Below are 20,837 nucleotides of genomic sequence, written 5' to 3' on the forward strand. Positions count from 1 at the left end.
GGCGTCCCTCGAATTCCGATTGGCTGATAGGATTCTATCAGCCAATCGGAATTAGGGTAGGAAAAATCTGATTGGCTGATTGAATCAGCCAATCAGATTCAAGTTCAATCGGATTGGCTAATCCAATCAGCCAATCAGATTGAGCTCGCATTCTATTGGCTGTTCCGATCAGCCAATAGGAATTCGAGGGATGCCATCTTGGATGACGTCATTTAAAGGAACTTTCATTCGGCGAGTAGGCGTCGGTAGAAGACAATGGATCCGCGTCAGCTGGAAGAAGATGGCTCCACTCCGGATGGATGAAGATAGAAGATGCCGCTTGGATGAAGATGTCTACCGGTCCGGATGTCCTCTTCTACCCGGATAGGATGAAGACTTCTGCCGCTCCGGATGTCTTCTTTTGGTCCATCGGTGCCCAGTTGGGTGAAGACAACTCAAGGTAGGGAGATCTTCAGGGGGGTAGTGTTAGGTTTATTTAAGGGGGGTTTGGGTTAGAGTAGGGGTATGTGGGTGGTGGGTGGTAATGTTGGGGGTGTTATTGTGTTTTTTTTTACAGGCAAAAGAGCTGATTTATTTGGGGCATGCCCTGCAAAAAGCCCTTTTAAGGGCTGGTAAGGTAATAGAGCTGTTAACTTTTTTAATTTAGATTAGGGTAGGGAATTTTTTATTTTTGGGGGCTTTGTTATTTTATTAGGGGGCTAATTAGCTTAAAATTCTTGTAATCTTTTTTTATTTTTTGTAATTTAGTATTTGTTTTTTTGTAATTTAGTTTAGTTTATTTAATTTTAGGTAATTTATTTAATTTATTTATTGATAGTGTAGTGTTAGGTTTAATTGTAACTTAGGTTAGGATTTATTTTACAGGTAATTTTGTAATTATTTTAACTAGGTAGCTATTAAATAGTAAATAACTATTTAATAGCTATTGTACCTAGTTAAAATAAATACAAAGTTGCCTGTAAAATAAATATAAATTCTAAAATAGCTACAATATAATTATTCGTTAATACATTTATTAGAGTAGCGGCGAGGTCCGGTCGGCAGATTAGGGGTTAATACTTGAAGTTAGGTGTCGGCGATGTTAGGGAGGGCAGATTAGGGGTTAATACTATTTATTATAGGGTTTTTGAGGCGGGAGTGAGGCGGTTTAGGGGTTAATGGCGGTGAGGTCCGGTCGGCAGATTAGGGGTTAATAAGTGTAGGTAAGGTAGCGGCGACATTGGGTGTGGCAGATTAGGGGTTAATAAATATAATATAGGTGTCGGCGATGTTAGGTGCAGCAGATTAGGGGTACATAGGGATAATGTATGTTGCGGAGGTGTACGGAGCGGCAGATTAGGGGTTAATTGTGTAATGCAGGTGTCAGCGATAGCGGGGGCGGCAGATTAGGAGTTAATAAGTGTAAGGTTAGGGGTGTTTAGACTCGGGGTTCATGTTAGGGTGTTAGGTGCAGACTTAGAAAGTGTTTCCCCATAGGAAACAATGGGGCTGCGTTAGGAGCTGAACGCTGCTTTTTTGCAGGTGTTAGGTTTTTTTTCAGCCCAAACTGCCCCATTGTTTCCTATGGGGGAATCGTGCATGAGCAAATTTTTCCAGCTAGCCGCTACCGTAAGCAACGCTGGTATTGAGGGTTGAAGTGGCGGTAAATTCGGCTCAACGCTCCCTTTTTGGAGCCTAACGCAGCCCTTCAGAGAACTCTCAATACCAGCATTGTTTAAAAGGTGCGGGGGGAAAAAAAGGGGCGTTAGCTACGCGGGTCTTTACCGACAAAACTCTAAATCTAGCCGATAGTTCCCTTTAAGATTACCTTATATATAAGCATATTCTAACAGCACCATGATGACATTGTTTTCAATATATATTATGTCTTGCATTGTGAGCAATATGTGTTGAGTCAGCAACAACATTAATGTACATTGCACCAAGTTATCAATACCACATGTATTATCCTATAGTTGTCACCATTTGTTATTCAAAGTGTTAATTGTCTGTCTGTATTGATTTTGAAACAGGGAGAAATCTATATTTTGAAATGTTCGATAGATGAATATGATACGAATCGGATGTATAAAAAATAGTACATCTGTGAAAGACATAATTTTCTACTCTATGACCTTAATGAACTATTCAATTTGATTTTCATAATAGTGGTCTAGTCTTCACATGTCGATAAATTTGATTTGGACTTGTTTAATATAAATTATATTTTTAATGCAAAATATGTATTTTTAAAGCATATGTAAAAATTGTGTTACATAATTTATATTTATATCATTAATAGTTGAAGTTACTTTGACAATATCTGAGGGATCCAGCACCAATACAGACCTGCCTCCGCAGTATGATGGTTAGTCCATTTACTCATTCATACATCATTAAAGGTACCTTACCAAATTATTTTTGATCATGATTATGATGGAGCATTTAATTTGAATACACATTATAATGTATTCCTCTAATAATATATATTTATTTTAGTATTTTAATTGTAAAATCTCAAAGCTTCTTAGTCTATACATTTGTGCTTCAGAACATGGATAGCACATGGTGATTTTTATATAAATTTAAAAAACAATCATCAAGTGATACACACATGATAAGCATTAAGTGTTCTTTGTACTATGCTTTTGTTCCTAATTTAAAAAATAATAAGTACGTTTAAAAATTAATCAGAGAAAATTATATATTTAATTAAAATTGCATGCCCCATCTGAATATTGAAATTCAATAATTTGGTTCAGTATCTCTTTAATACAACATTATTGTGTGTACTTGAGCACCAGTAACATATGTTTGAAATATTAGATTTTAACAAGTACATAACATATTATGTTTTACAGATCTGTATGTTATATGTGTGACGGAGGAGAATGTGGTTCCCTTGGGGTCTGATGGTACGTCAAAAATATATATTCCAACATGTATATAATGTGTAATTTATTGAAAATATTTATTTTCATAAAAATACAGTCTACACCTTGCTCCTGTTAAAAAAATATTATCACATTTGTTTTAAAGTACACTACTGACCCCCTTTCTATATCATGCAGCAGGAACATTGAAATGTAATTAATTTTTTTAGGTATAAAATTGATATGGATAATATCATGCATATCACATCCAATTCCACAATAATCATATTATTATTGTACAGATTGTCATTGTTATTCATCTGAGTGCCTAGATGCAGACCATCTTGTGATGTAATCAGTGGTCTGAGATTGTCAGCCATTTCTAAGTATACATAAAACATAATCATGTTTAAATTCCTTGCCTTCATTTCATGATGCATGATCTGTAAAGTGTGCACTAGTATTTTTGTATATTCCTCTCAAGTTTTATTTTAACATGATTTATGTGTAGACTTTCCATTTCAATAAGACAAACATTAATATTTCTATTAAATAAAAGGTTCAAGTCTGTATGTGTCTATTAATATTTGGTTGACATAAATTTAATCCTAATGTAAAAGATATATTCAAAGAACAGACTATGAAAATGTAATGTCAAAAAGCATTCTATTGTTAATAGTTAATAGGAAAGGTAATGTCTACTGTGTAAATGTTTTGAATAGTAAATGAGGGATCCATCATTGTTTAAATAAATTATATTTAACATTACCAAGCCAATCATCTTAATATATTTTGTTATCAGTGATTACCTTGTTTCAAAGCCTATGTAGAGTGCACATTTATATTTGTTCATATAACACACTTCCATATTATCCAATTAGTGGACATTCATAAGTCAATCCACGGGCATGTGTCTAAAAGTACTCTATGTTGTGCACATTAAATAATGCACTCTAGATGTGATCCAATGACAAGTAAATCACATAAGAAAAAGGACCACTATGACTTTTCAATATCAAATGCATCCATGTGTACTGATATATATAATCAAAAAAAGAAATGTAATATTGTAAATTCATAAAGATGAACACATAATGGAGACTTTCCAACATATGCTTTTTAATGTATGGATCAAACGTTCAAGAAAAAGTACCAGTGAGCAAACATTAGAGTTTCAAGGATACATTTAAACAGATTCAAAATAATACTTTCTTCAAATCAATTAAGACCTTTAAAAATAGTCATTATTGTTACCTTGTCTAATTTTTGAGCAAATAAAACTAATTACATATTTCAAATGATGAAGATTGTTAATTTGAAATGTAAATAATATATTTTTAGATAATATATGTATTTAAATAATTGTATTATATATTTCAGCTGGACCATCCACTTCTGGGCATCAGCCTGCCACATCTTCCCCACCTTCCCCCTCTGCCAACCCTCGCCGCTTTTCCCATCCTTCCCCCTACAAAGCTGTCTCACCTGTCCATCGCCACTCTCCCCATCATACCCTTCTTGCTCCTACCCAATCTCAGTCACCTGCTCATGTCCGTCCTTCCTGCCCCACCTGTGCCTGCCCCACCTGTGCCTGCCCCACCTGTCCAGGCCCCACCTTCCTCAGCTGGCTCTGCCCCACCTAGCCCCATCCATCCTCCCCGCAAACCCCTTTTCCATGCTCCTCACCTTCCTCTGCCTGTATATCCTGTTCGCCTTCCCAGCCACAGATGTAAGTATCATTCAAAATAAACATTAGACCATACATTCTTAAAGGGACATTATACTGATCTAATTAGACAGAAAAGTAATTTTAATTGAAAAATGTATTTATAAAACTATATTTCTGATATGAATGTAAATGTTTCATATTTACATTCTTTAAAAATATCATCAACATGTTATTTAAAAAAATGATATTGGATAGATGTTGCATATCAATTATGTAAATGTGTCAGTATATGGCCGGGTTATAATACACTCAGCCAGATTACGAGTTTTGCAGTAACAGGGGTGCGGTGCTAACTTGCACTTTATTGTCACCGCTCACTTACCTACAGCACTGGTATTACAGGTTTTTATCAACCCGGCGTTAAAAGACAAGAAGTGAGCATAGAGCTAAATTGAGCTCCATACAGCACTCCAAAACCAGCGCTGCTTAAGTCTGCGGTGAGCTGGTTGTACATGCTCGTGCACGATTTCCCCATAGACATCAATGGGGAAAGCCACCTGAGAAAAAGTCTAACACCTGCAATAAAGCAGCGTAAAGCTCAGTAACGCAGCCCCATTGATTCCTATGGGGAAACACATTTTATGTTTACACCTAACACCTTAACATAAACCCTGAGTCTAAACACCCCTATTATTAACCCCAAATCTGCCACCCCCGACATTGCCAACACCTACATTATATTTATTAACCCCTAATCTGCCGCCCCCGACATTTCCGACATCTACATTATACTTATTAACCCCTAATCTGCCGCTCCAGAGATCACCGCCACTATAATATACATATTAACCCCTAAACTGCCATACTCCCGCATCACAAACACTAGTTAAATAGTTTTAACCCCTAATCTGCTAATCTACATTTATTAACCCATAATCGGCCACCCCCAACGTCACCGCCACTATACTAAAGTTATTAACTCCTAACCCTAAGTCTAACCCTAACACCCCCTAACTTAAATATAATTCAATCAAAATCAAACCTACTATTAGTAACTAAATAATTCCTATTTAAAACTAGATACTTACCTGTAAAATAAACCCTAAGCTAGCTACAATATAACTAATAGTTACATTGTAGCTATCTTAGGTGTCATTTTTATTTTACAGGCAAGTTTATATTTATTTTAACTAGGTAGAATAGTTACTAAATAGTTATTAACTATTTACTAACTACCTAGCTAAAATAAATACAAACTTACCTGTAAAATAAAACCTAACCTAAGTTACACTAACACCTAACACTACACTACAATTAAATAAATAATTAAATACAAATACCTAAATTACAAAAAAACAAACACTAAATTACACAAAATAAAAAGCAAAGTACAAGATATTTAAACTAATTACACCTAATCTAATAGCCCTATCAAAATAAAAAAGCCCCCCTCCCCAAATAAACCCCCCCTAGCCTAAACTAAACTACGAATAGCCCATAAAAGGGCCTTTTGCTGGATCTTTTACCTGTAAAAAAAATACAAACAACCCCCCAACAGTAAAACCCACTACCCACACACAACCAACCCCCCAAATAAAACCCTAACTAAAAAAACCTAAGCTCCCCATTGCCCTGAAAAGGGCATTTGGATGGGCATTGCCCTTAAAACAGCATTTAGCTCTATTGCAGCCCAAAGCCCTAACCTAAAAATAAAACCCACACAATAAACCCTTTAAAAAAACCTAACACTAACCCCTGAAGATCCACTTACAGTTTTGAAGATCCGACATTAATCCTCAACGAAGCCGGGAGAAGTCATCATCGAAGCTGCAAAAAGTCCTCAACGAAGCCGGGAGAAGTCTTCATCCAATCCGGGAGAGGTGGTCCTCCAGACGAGCAGAAGTCTTCATCCAGACAGCATCTTCTATCTTCATCCATCCGGCACGGAGCGGGTCCAACTTCAAGACATCAGGCACGGAGCATCCTCTTCCAATGAAGTCTTCTTACAGAATGAATGTCTCTTTAAGTGATGTCATCCAAGATGAAGTCCCTTAGATTCCGATTGGCTGATAGAATTTTATCAGCCAATCGGAATTAAGGTTGAAAAAATCCTATTGGCGGATGCAATCAACCAATAGGATTGAACTTCAATCCTATTGAATGATCCAATCAGCCAATAGGATTGAGCTCGCATTCTATTGGCTGATTGGAACAGCCAATAGAATGTGAGCTCAATCCTATTGGCTGATGTCTTGAAGATGGACCCACTCCGTGCCAGATGGATGAAGATAGAAGATGCCGTCTGGATGAAGACTTCTGCCCGTCTGGAGGACCACTTCTCCCGGCTTGGATAAAGACTTCTCCCGGCTTCGTTGAGGACTTCTTGCCGCTTTGATGAGGACTTCTCCCGGCTTCGTTGCTGATTTGATGTCGGATCTTCAAAACTATAAGTGGATCTTCAGGGGTTAATGTTAGGTTTTTTTAAGGGTTTATTGGGTGGGTTTTATTTTTAGGTTAGGGCTTTGGGCCGCAATAGAGCTAAATACCCTTTTAAGGGCAAGGCCCATCCAAATGCCCTTTTCGGGGCAGTGGGGAGCTTAGGTTTTTTCAGTTAGGGTTTTATTTGGGGGGTTGGTTGTGTGGGTGGGGGTTGTTTGTATTTTTTTACAGGTAAAAAAGCTGATTTCTTTAGGGCAATGCCCCACAAAAGGACCTTTTAAGGGCTATTGGTAGTTAGTTTAGGCTAGGGTTTTTTTTATTTTGGGGGGCTTTTTTATTTTGATAGGGCTATTAGATTAGGTGTAATTAGTTTAAATATCTTGTAATTGGTTTTTTATTTTGTGTAATTTAGTGGGGGGGGTTTTGTTGTAATTTAGGTATTTGTATTTAATTTATTTAATTGTAATTTATTTAATTGTAGGGTAGTGTTAGGTATTAGTGTAACTTAGGTTAGGTTTTATTTTACAGGTAAATTTGTATTTATTTTAGCTAGGTAGTTAGTAAATAGTTAATAACTATTTAGTATCTATTCTACCTAGTTAAAATAAATACAAACTTGCTTGTAAAATAAAAATAAACCCTAAGCTAGATACAATGTAACTATTAGTTATATTGTAGCTAGCTTAGGGTTTATTTCATAGATAAGTATTTAGTTTTAAATATGAATTATTTAGGTAATGATAGTAATATTTATTTAGATTTATTTTAATTATATTTAAGTTAGGAGGTGTTAGGGTTAGGGTCTTAGACTTAGGTTAGACTTAGGTTTAGGGGTTAATAAATTTAGTATAGTGGCAGCACATTGGGGGCTGCAGATTATGGGTTAATAAATGTAGGTAGGTGGGGGTGATGTTAGGGGCGGTTAATAATATTTAACTAGTGTTTGCAATGCAGGAGTGTGGCGGTTTAGGGATTAATGTATATTCTAGCGTCGGTGATGTTCGGAGTGGCAGATTAGGGGTTAATAATTTTATTATAGTGTTTGCGATGCGGGAAGGCCTTGGTTTTGGGGTTAATAAGTAGTTTATGGGTGTAAATGTACTTTTTATCACTTTAGTTATGAGTTTTATGCTACAGCTTTGTAGTGTAAAACTCATAACTACTGACTTTAGAATGCGTTACGAATCTTGACGGGATAGGGTGTACTGCTTACTTTTTGGCCTCCCAGGACAAGCTTGTAATACTGGCGCTATGGAAGTCCCATTGAAAAAAAGACTATACGCAATTTGCGTAAGTTGATTTGCGGTAAGGCCAAAAATGTGTGCGGTGCCCCTAAACCTGCAAAAACTCGTAATAGCAGCGGTAGTGAAAAAGCAGCGTTATACCCTGATAACGCTGCTTTTTCACCTTACCGCAAAACTCATAATCTAGCCGACTATTTTTAATAATTATTCTTTAAAATAAACCTCCAATAAAAATATATATACCAAAACAATAAAATTAATGTAAATTGCTAAATTCTTTATATTAGTTAAAATTTATAGACACATTGAAATATATTTGTAGAAAGCCAGACCCGAATCAAACTATAGACGTTTAAACTATTGTAATATGCTATGCAAAGATCATAAGTTACCTTATGTCAGTATATTTATAAGAATCTCAGTAGTGCTCTCCAAATAATATGTCAGTCTATGGCAGGGTTATAATACAATATATTTAATAATTATCCTTTAAAAATATACCCTCAATCAATATGCATCTACTAGAAACCACAAAATTAATATAAATACCTGAAATCTTTTTATTAGTTAATATCTATGAACACATTGGAATATATTTGTAATACCAGAATATGAAACAATATTATACACGTTTAAAAACTATTAAGATATGCTATACTTCTTACAAAGCTCATAAAAGTTTACCTTTAAAACTAGCCTTATTTACAATAGCCTTTCATTCAATTAACACAATGAGATTCTAAGTAATATACTCAGCTATTTACCCAAACTTTATTCTAACACAATTCTAATTTAAAAACATCAGAAATTGCACAGATAAATTACTTAGCCTACAAGATACAAATTTGACACTATACAGGGCTATGGATACCAGTTTTAAAATACAATTTATTTCTTTAAGTCTGCTACATACAGCAACAATGAATGTTTGCTTTAAATTTTTTTGCATGCAAAAGGCAAGCTAAGAGCTATTCAAGACTATGAAATACAGTTTAAAACATAAATTGCTCTCTTCAATCTATCAATAATATTTTAATACTTTAACAGGATGAACACCAATCGATATCCAATATCTCTCAGCAGCTTTAATCTCACCTCAGAAATTCCAATAAGTATATTTTACAATCAATGAGAAAAGGTAGACCAGCTTTGCTAGAGTAATGGTGCTTCACGCCCAACAAACCAGTTACAAGTCAGCTCAGCAGAATCTGTCTTTCTCCTATCTTGCCTTAAGCTTATATGTGTTTCCATCATGGATGAGAATATGGGAGGCCCTTTTCGGAAAACCTGCTTTGTTATTGGCCCTTACGGAGCTTGTCATCCCATTGGTTACCTGGGAATTTCATTTTTAACAGCCAAAAAGCCTTCTGGCTGTAATTCTCGCATCATAACACCGGGGGCAGCATGGCACACAGCACGGTAATACATTTACTATCCAACATTTTTAACAATTCATTATTTCTATGAAATGGTTATTCATTAGATCATAACTTCCTGCATCAATCACTCACAATATGAATTATAGATGGGGCAGCATCATATCATCTCTCTGATTATTTCAATATGAAACATCATGTGTCCCCAACATCATACTATATTAAAGCAAATTAATACTGCTAATTATTCTGAAATTAATGGCATTTATACATCTGTTATATATGTATTCACACAAATACAGCATGTTCTACATCTCCAACAAATTCTGCATGCATGAATCTTGTCTAGGGTCCATCTGAAATAAAAATAAGTGTTATTAATCATTTCTTTTTAGGTCCACAAATATTCTTAAAACACAGATGCTAAGACATTTTATGCTTTCAAATATATATATATATATATATATATATATATATATATATATATATATATATATATATACACATTCATTTTTACGCAGTATCTTGTATTTATCATCGTTTAGCTCCATCTGGAAAAACAGAAAAAGATGTTTTATATATATATATATATATATATATATATATATAATTCAAACATGGGATTATTACAGTTTCCATTCAATTTATTACAGATTTGAATTTATTTTTCATATATATATTCATATAACAATTACCCCTTTAATATAATAATGTCCCATTTCAACATATATATATATATATACATATATGGGTTATTTGAATTATTTCAAACACACACATGAAAAATTTGCATCATTCCTTTTTCACAATGTATTTATTTTTATGTTGTCTTTTAACAATGGTTCCAAGAGTACAATTTAAAACATGTCTCTGGGGGCGTATCTAGCCGACGCCATGAGTCGCTCTTCTTAGCAGCTCCGATCTCTCTGCAAAAATTTCCTCAAATATCTTCTGAATCCTAGGCAGCAAAAGATCCACAACTCTTATGTCTGATCCCTGATATTTAATGGAACAGTTTGATATATGTATCACTCCGTCTCAGTACTGGGTTTAAGAACAGACTGTCATAAAGAGTGGCGCCGGCCTTCAACTACCAACTCACCACTAGATAATTAAGCTAAACAGGATCGTCTTAACGCCACCTCAAAATGGAGCACATAAATATCCAAACATTGCTCACAGAGCTCGCAAATAAGATGGACAGAGGGTTTGACGATCTTACTACTATCATCAGAGAAGCACGCATACAAGACTGCACCAGCTACAGTATTATGAGCAATCACTCAGGATTCACGGGGCCGACTAAGGACATAACTCCTGTTCAGCTATGGTTTCCAACACAGAGCGTGGGGTATAGCGGAGTTCCACACTACAATTCAGGGGTTAGCGACGTGAGTGGAATAGTCCTCACTGAAACTCTACCCTCCTGTACTGAGGACATATGGAGGAGTCTACTTACAAGTACCAGCTCACTAAGTGTCAAGATGTCCACAAGCACTCAGCAGGTCTGGCTTCCGATACTGCCCGCCTCATACCTGGGAGAAGTGCATATGGGTGACCACTCTCCTCTGCCCGCTAACTGGGGAGGCGAGGCCGACCTCCTTGGACGGGACTCAGCACCTAGTCATCGCCTAACTGCGGGTCTTGTGTTTTGTGAAGAGCTTCATCTGATTCAGAGGCCCCACCGCTCCTATATACACTAGAGCGCTTACCTGCTCTATTAACCCGAGGGACTGGCCATATTTTTCATAACAGCCTGGAGCAACATGGTCTCCGAACTGGAGTGGGATAATTTAAAAAAGAGAAAGGAAGAGAAAAACTTAAAAAAAAAAACGATCACCCAACTGTATTAAGTTATGGTATTTCCCATGCAAGTTAATAATTATTCTACTTTTACATAATAGGAAAGTTTCATATGGGTAATTCGAGTTAGTAGTTAGTATTTATTAATATTGATGTTTTTGTTCTCTATATTCCAGCCCTCACGTCTATATATATATATATATGTAATGTCTAGAACAGACCACTCTGATGCACTAATTATTAACGCTTCTGCACAGTTCTTGTTTTTATGCATGAGTAGATATATATAATGCTATGTGTTTAATTGATATGAGGGGCTGACATGATACATTTAATTTAAAATCTGCCTTGCTGATTACTATTATATTGTTAATCTCACTCAATCCCCATATTTGTAGGTAGAATCTCCCTCTGTATTGTGTTCCATTGCGGCTGATATGACCAAGTACCACTCTAGTTGGGGCTACCATGTGGAAAGATTTGACTACCCTTGTATCTATAACCTCACTCCCAACTCTTAAATAGTGAGACTCTGCATGCTGAACTCTCACACACACATGTAAGACTGTACTAATATATGATTCACTACCTTATTAGCATTTGAGCTATTATAGAGACAACTTTTGAGTTACTTATAAAAAGGATCCCTTTACTAGGTTCCTAAAGCTAATATATTCCTATGCTCAGTCAGAAGAACCATCGTACGCCATTCCTTTCCCTAAACAGTCCCTTACCAGTGCACAGTCAGGCACACACATAAAGGCCCCATCTAGTACCTCTCGCAAAGTAGAGCCTCACTGTTTCATTTAGTATTTCACCGCTAGCTCTATACCATAGCATGACACAAGTTTTATTTCAGCGAGTTTCCCTCCCATCAGGCTTAGTTCCGTAGTGGCATTTCTATTCCTCCAGTTACGCCTGTTATTATACCTTGTGCAGCGCATAGACGAAAGCCAATTTTATTATTATTGCTTTAAACACAAATACGCTTCATTTTATGGGCATATTGTAATAAGTTTGCACATGTAGGGGTCTCTAGGTTCCTGTATGTCTAGACTTGATACTTACAGAGTCTGTGATGTCATACAAGCTCCTTCCAAACACATAGTATTGATCCTGAACCAGTGAACCTATATGCTCTATAACATATTTATTAAGTACAGATGCTGCCTTCATCATATATATATATATATATATATATATATATATATATATATATTGACATACTCAGACTGTAGCTTGTTAATAAAAACTGTTTATGGTTACTGGAAATGGTACATTAGAATATTGAGATTAAATACAATGACCATATAACATGACCTAACCACATTACTCCATCTTAAGGGTTCGCTCTCTACCTTTCGTTTTCAATGTATTGAAGGATTTAATGTTACACCACTCTACATAAAACTTATTTGAGTCAATCTATCTCCTGTTATATTTGACATAAAGCATCTGTAGTACCCAAATGCCCTCCCTACCTCTAGAGCCAATTTTACTAGCTGGTATTCAGTTTGCCACAACTTCAATTATGTAACACCACGTTCTTCTATTCCCTATTACCATGTGCCATACAGTCGCCCATTCTTTATTATAAATTCTGCTCATAGTTATTCCTTAATTCGGCAGACGAACAGAGTGTTTTCATTTCTAGCGCATTTGAAATATTCCCCTCCCTACCCCTTATTTGAGGCCCTCTTGAATCTTCCACCAAAGGTAGGAGCTTATCTTTAGACTCACATAATCCACCTTCTGAACTTGACTGTAAGCCATATTTACAAATTTATTAGCTCATGCTATCCCAACGTACCCCTAGGCACGCCCCCCCCCCTTCCTTAATGAGCGGTGCTTACCCACTGAAATCCCCCCTCCCTACAATACTTTCACTATATGCTACCCTTAGGCCCAATGGAGGCAGCAGATCTGACTACCATATGCTATCCCACTCTCATGTAACTAATGGGCTCATAAGAGACCTTTTAATTAGTCAGTCAGTCACGCTATTATAATCACAAAATTAGAGGTTTGAGAAGCTTGTCTATTTTCAGACATTGTTATACTTTCTGTTGTTTTTTTATTTATATTGCCTTGCTATGTTCAACACTGACTATTGACAAATGATGTACGTACATTTATTATTACAAATTTACCACTGTATGTTATTTTCTTCAACGCATAACCTCAATAAAAAATTATTTAAAAAATAAATATATATATTTATAAAACATGTGTCTCTGCCAGCCAATGTTTTACTGTCTCAATATACAACAGAATTAATTAACAGATCTATGCTAATCACTATGTAGTCAGCATTTTACCTGTTTATCTAGCTTATGAACCCAGGATGTTGTCTTCATAAACAGCAAAGATCATTTTACAAGTAGTTGTAAAAAGTCACAATACAACATATTTTCTGTTTAGCTAGCAATACAGACGTGTATTTGATGTTTAGGGGCAATTAACAAGCCCTATGATTTTGACCAGCTTTTTACTGCTGATTACAGACTCAGCGTCCCTCTCACCACAGGTAGTAGTATCCTGATCTAGGTACCATGCTTATCTTTGTTTGAAAAAGATCTAATCTCATCAAGTGGTGATGTAAAAAAAATGTTTTGAAGTTTGTATTTGGCTAGGGAGCAAATGTCCCCTTTTGAAGTTTCTTTAGACATCCTGCTTGTATTTAAGTCTTGAGATGTGTATTCAAGTCATGGGGGTTTTGAATCAAATCCTGACATCAGAATTTCAACCCTATTTTAGTAATATCTGATAAAAATATGGTTTCATACATAAACACATTCCCCTATCCTATTTACATATATATATATATATATATATACATATATATATATATATGTGTGTGTGTGTGTGTGTGTGTGTGTGTGTCATTTACCTGTACCCTGACACTTATTTATTAACCTTATTCGCAATTTAATTTCATTAAAATACCACAATGAGTTACCAAGATATGAGCCACTAACTTTAACAGTGCTTAGTTAAACAATAGAACAATACACTTTAACAGTCAATTTCTATGCTAAATTATCTAAGATTAAATAAATTCTTTAGCAGCAATAAAGTAAAGATATATATTTGCAGAGATAAATTACTTTGCATACAAAAGACAAGCTTAACACTATACAGGACACAAGTTTAAAATACAAATTGACCTTTTGAAATTTCTAACTGCAATTTGACTATTGTCTTACCAATTACCTTTGTCTAAAATATTTAAGATTAACAATCATCATACATTACCAACATAAACAATTAATGTTTTAACTTCCAGAGTTTCTCCAATCAATCCAATTTCACCTCATACATTGAAAGAGGTATTTTTTACAAGATGGACACAAGATAAGCCCAGGTTGGTTTATAATAGTCTGGATCGCAGCAGTTTTAGTCAATCCAAAATTCAGCACAGAGTTTCTCTTCTCTCTCTTGCTTGGGACTATATTTTGCAATATAGTCCCACCCCTTTTCATTATAATCATCGTGAAATTAGTATGATTGGCCCTTCGGAAGCTGAGCATTGATTGGTTATCTGGGAAATTTCATTTTTAACAGCAAAATGCCTTTTGGCTGTAATACTGGATTTAGGCCATCGGGGGAAGCAGACAGACAGTTTCATTCCATTATTTCTATACAGTAAAAACATTTCCTTAAAAATGTTTATTTAAAATACTATAATTTCTTTATATTAACAAGTCACATGTTCCAAGTGTATTGGACTATGTCATATTATTCATCCTGATTATTTTAATATGAAACATCAGTATTATTTCTAACATCATATTATCTATGTACTTATTAGATGCCTGGAAAGATATAAAGAAATATGTCAGTAATTCTTGAAATAATCACTGAAATGACATGTCACATATTGTGTGAGTTATGTCAGAAAGGGTATGCATCTATACACTGTCGAATATATATCTCAAGTGTGAGAAATTAAAGTTGAGTAATAAAATATAACTTTTATTAATATTTATTAAAAAGACAGCTATCTTTTTTGTGTTTTGCTGTTCTTACATAGAATTAAAAACACATCTCCTTTTCATTGATATCCATAGTTTGTTTATTTTCAAGTTGGATATGATTGTGAGAGCTATAGGTTGCTATGAGATATTTAGTTGGTTTTAAAAGTATTTTCTAAACAATTCATAGCCTTGTGTGGCTTGTCAGAAAATTAAAAATATACCAACTAAATATATTTTTCTAACAGGTTTGATATTCCTGTATATAGCCTATAGTTCTAATTTATTGGTCTTCAAAAAATTAATTTTATAGTGACATTCCAATATTAATATGGCATATGTGGTTACAAGGGTGGTTACAGTATCAATATACTTTAAATAGGGTATATGCTTTGTATAGTGTTTATGCACTTGTTCTTTTTCTAGTTTTCTTCTTATATTGATTTCTATTTAGAGCTGTGTGTTTTTTAACTACATATCAAAAAAAGGGACTGATATATTTGTCGGCTCATCAATTTATGCTATTTTATAGCCTAATATTTCCTTTTTCAGCGAGTTAAATGAGCAATTTGTGCTTAGAGTAAGGATTTAAACTTTCATTACACCATGAATCTGGGTTATTTTGCAATACTGCTCAGTAAGTTTAGCTGCTTCACTCATCCAAAATATGCTTATTAAATTCAGGCTTTGTGTATACCGGCATCACCTAACAAAAAATTATTGCAGCAAAACTGATATTTGTAAGAGACTTATTGTATTAGTATGGTTTTAAATTACAGTATATTGCTGCTTTTATATCTTCAATGAATAAGGGAAGCCGGTATTGTACTTACAGCTCCTTAGTTTTATATACTATAATAACCCCAGCTTGCAGCAAAACTGATATTGATAAGAGGCTGTTTCTGTTAGTACGATTTTTAGTTTCAGTATATTGCTGCTTTATAGCTTCTATAAATAAATAAAGGAAGCCTGTATTACACTTACAGTTCCTTAATTTGATATAATGTGTTAATCCTAGCTTAAAGCTTATCCAGATTGTCTCTTTCTACTTTTTTAAAAGGTATTTATTAAGAAAGTAAAAAGTATACACTTGCTCCGCTGTTTTTAGGAGAGCAGCTGTTCTTACTTACAATAGCGCTTGAAGCTTATTCTATTATGAGCCGTTCTTAGCTTGATACTATTATTACTTGTTACTATGTTGTAACAGTATTAGTTGTTTTTAGCTTACACTGCTATAATTTACATCGACTACCTGTCTTAACTTTCAACCACCTTCACAGGATTTAAGCCCCTTGACACTTTCGTGTCCTAAATGATATTTAACCACATAGCTTTAAGATATTTCTATTGCGTATAGTGGTCACTATTGAGATATAACTTATGAGAACCACCAACTGCCAATTGATCAAATAAACTTCAAGTTTATAAACAAGTTTATTTGATCAATTGGCAGTTGGTGGTTCTCATAAGTTATGACTCAATAGTGACCACTATACGCAATAGAAATATCTTAAAGCTATGTGGTTAAATATCATTTAGGACACGAAAGTGTCAAGGGGCTTAAATCCTGTTAAGGTGGTGGAAAGTTAAGACAGGTAGTCGATATAAATTATAGCAGTGTAAGCTAAAAACAACTAATACTGTTACAACATAGTAACAAGTAATAATAGTATCAAGCTAACGGCTAGATTTGGAGTTTTGTCGGTAACGACCCGAAAAGCTAACGCCGGCTTTTTTCTGGCCGCACCATAAAAATAACTCTGGTATTGAGAGTCCACATAAAGGCTGCGTTAGGCTCCAAAAAAGGAGCGTAGAGCATATTTAACGCAGCTTCAACTCTCGATACCAGAGTTGCTTACGCAAGCGGCCAGCCTCAAAAACGTGCTCATGCACGATTCCCCCATAGAAAACAATGGGGCTGTTTGAGCTAAAAAAAACCTAACACCTGCAAAAAAGCTGCGTTCAGCTCCTAACGCAGCCCCATTGTTTGCTATGCGGAAACACTTCCTACGTCTGCACCTAACACTCTAACATGTACCCCAAGTCTAAACACCCCTAACCTTACACTTATTAACCCCTAATCTGCCGCCCCCGCTATCGCTGACCCCTGCATATTATTATTAACCCCTAATCTGCCGCTCCGTAAACCGCCGCTACTTACATTATCCCTATGTACCCCTAATCTGCTGCCCTAATATCGCCGACCCCTATATTATATTTATTAACCCCTAATCTGCCCCCCACAACGTCGCCTCCACCTGCCTACACTTATTAACCCCTAATCTGCCGAGCGGACCTGAGCGCTACTATAATAAAGTTATTAACCCCTAATCCGCCTCACTAACCCTATAATAAATAGTATTAACCCCTAATCTGCCCTCCCTAACATCCCCGACACCTAACTTCAATTATTAACCCCTAATCTGCCGACTGGAGCTCACCGCTAGTCTAATAAATGTATTAACCCCTAAAGCTAAGTCTAACCCTAACACTAACACCCCCCTAAGTTAAATATAATTTACATCTAACGAAATTAATTATCTCTTTTTAAATAAATTATTCCTATTTAAAGCTAAATACTTACCTGTAAAATAAATCCTAATATAGCTACAATATAAATTATAATTACATTGTAGCTATTTTAGGATTAATATTTATTTTACAGGCAACTTTGTAATTATTTTAACCATGTACAATAGCTATTAAATAGTTAAGAACTATTTAATAGTTACCTAGTTAAAATAATTAAATAAATCCTAACCTAAGTTACAATGAAACCTAACACTATACTATCATTAAATTAATTAAATAAAATACCTATAATTATCTACAATTAAACCTAACACTACACTATCAATAAATAAATTAAATACAATTCCTACAAATAACTACAATGAAATAAACTAACTAAAGTACAAAAAATAAAAAAGAACTAAGTTACAAAAAATAAAAAAATATTTACAAACATAAGAAAAATATTACAACAATTTTAAACTAATTACACCTACTCTAAGCCCCCTAATAAAATAACAAAGACCCCCAAAATAAAAAATGCCCTACCCTATTCTAAATTACTAAAGTTCAAAGCTCTTTTACCTTACCAGCCCTGAACAGGGCCCTTTGCGGGGCATGCCCCAAGAAGTTCAGCTCTTTTGCCTGTAAAAAAAAACATACAATACCCCCCCCAACATTACAACCCACCACCCACATACCCCTAATCTAACCCAAACCCCCCTTAAATAAACCTAACACTAAGCCCCTGAAGATCATCCTACCTTGTCTTCACCTCACCAGGTATCACCGATCCGTCCTGGCTCCAAAATCTTCATCCAACCCAAGCGGGGGCTGGCGATCCATCATCCGGTGGCTGAAGAGGTCCAGAAGAGGCTCCAAAGTCTTCATCCTATCCGGGAAGAAGAGGCGATCCGGACCGGCAACCATCTTGATCCAAGCGGCATCTTCTATCTTCATCCGATGAAGATAGAAGACCTCCACCGCGGACCCATCTTCTTCAGGCGACGTCCAACTAAAGAATGACGGTTCCTTTAAGGGACGTCATCCAAGATGGCGTCCCTCGAATTCCGATTGGCTGATAGGATTCTATCAGCCAATCGGAATTAAGGTAGGAATATTCTGATTGGCTGATGGAATCAGCCAATTAGAATCAAGTTCAATCCGATTGGCTGATCCAATCAGCCAATCAGATTGAGCTCACATTCTATTGGCTGTTCCGATCAGCCAATAGAATGCGAGCTCAATCTGATTGGCTGATTGGATTCATGGTGTAATGAAAGTTTAAATCCTTACTCTAAGCACAAATTGCTCATTTAACTCGCTGAAAAAGGAAATATTAGGCTATGAAATAGCATAAATTGATGAGCCGACGAATATATTAGTCCCTTTTTTTGATATGTAGTTAAAAAACACGCTGCTCTAAATAGAAATCAATATAAGAAGAAAACTAGAAAAAGAACAAGTGCATAAACACTATACAAAGCATATACCCTATTTAAAGTATATTGATACTGTCATCCACCCTTGTAACCACATAAGCCATATTAATATTGGAATGTCACTATAAAATTAATTTTTTGAAGACCAATAAATTAGAACTATAGGCTATATACAGGAATATCAAACCTGTTAGAAAAATATATTTAGTTGGTATATTTTTAATTTTCTGACAAGCCACACAAGGTTATGAATTGTTTAGAAAATACTTTTAAAACCAACTAAATATCTCATAGCAACCTATAGCTCTCACAATCATATCCAACTTGAAAATAAACAAACTATGGATATCAATGTAAAGGAGATGTGTTTTTAATTCTATGTGAGAACAGCAAAACACAAAAAAGATAGCTGTCTTTTTAATAAATATTAATAAAAGTTATATTTTATAACTCAACTTTCATTTCTCACACTTGAGAAATATATTCGACAGTGTATAGATGCATACTCTTTCTAACATAACTCACACAATATGTGACTTATGTCATTTCAGTGATAATTTATACTATATGCTTAAGCACTGCTCCTATAGAGTACGCACTTATTGAGCTAAATTTTCTGACAAGGTATCTAAGGAGAAAACAAATTCCCTAAGAAAGAAAGATAATTATATCTTCTGTTTTTGTTCCTAACCTTTCAATTCTTGAAATAATTTGGACATTTTAAATCTATAGTTATACATATTCATTTTTAATGTTATACAAATAGATACGCCTAGATTACAACTTTGGCGTTAGCCTTAAAAAGCAGAGGTCCCAATGCTGCTTTTTAACGCCCGCTGGTTTTACGAGTCCTGTAGATACAGGTGTACCGCTCACTTTTCTTCCGCGACTCGAGGCTACCGCAAATCCCCTTACGTCAATTGCGTATCCTATCTTTTTAATGGGACTTGCCTAACGCCGGTATTACAAGTCTTGGAAGAAGTGAGCGGTAGACCCTCTCCTGTCAAGACTCCTACCGCATTTAAAAGTCAGTAGTTAAGAGTTTTATGGGCTAACGCCGGTACATAAAGCTCTTAACTAAAGTGCTAAAAAGTACACTAACACCCATAAACTACCTATTAACCCCTAAACCGAGGTCCCCCCACATTGCAAACACTAAAATATATGTTTTTTAACCCCTAATCTGCCGATCGGACATCGCCGCCACCTACATTATACCTATGAACCCCTAATCTGCTGCCCCTAACATCACCAACACCTACATTATATTTATTAACCCCTAATCTGCTGCCCCCAACGTCGTCGCAACCTAACTACACTTATTAACCCCTTATCTGCCGACCGTACATCGCCGCCACTTTAATAAATGTATTAACCCCTAAACCGCCGCACTCCCGCCTTGCAGACACTAGTTAAATTGTATTAACCCTTAATCTGCCGTCCCTTACATCGCCTACACCTATCTACATTTATTAACCCCTAATCTGCCGACCCCAACATCGCCGCTACTATAATAAATGTATTAAC

Source organism: Bombina bombina, chromosome 3, assembly GCF_027579735.1.
Source record: "Bombina bombina isolate aBomBom1 chromosome 3, aBomBom1.pri, whole genome shotgun sequence".
NCBI lineage: Eukaryota > Metazoa > Chordata > Amphibia > Anura > Bombinatoridae > Bombina > Bombina bombina.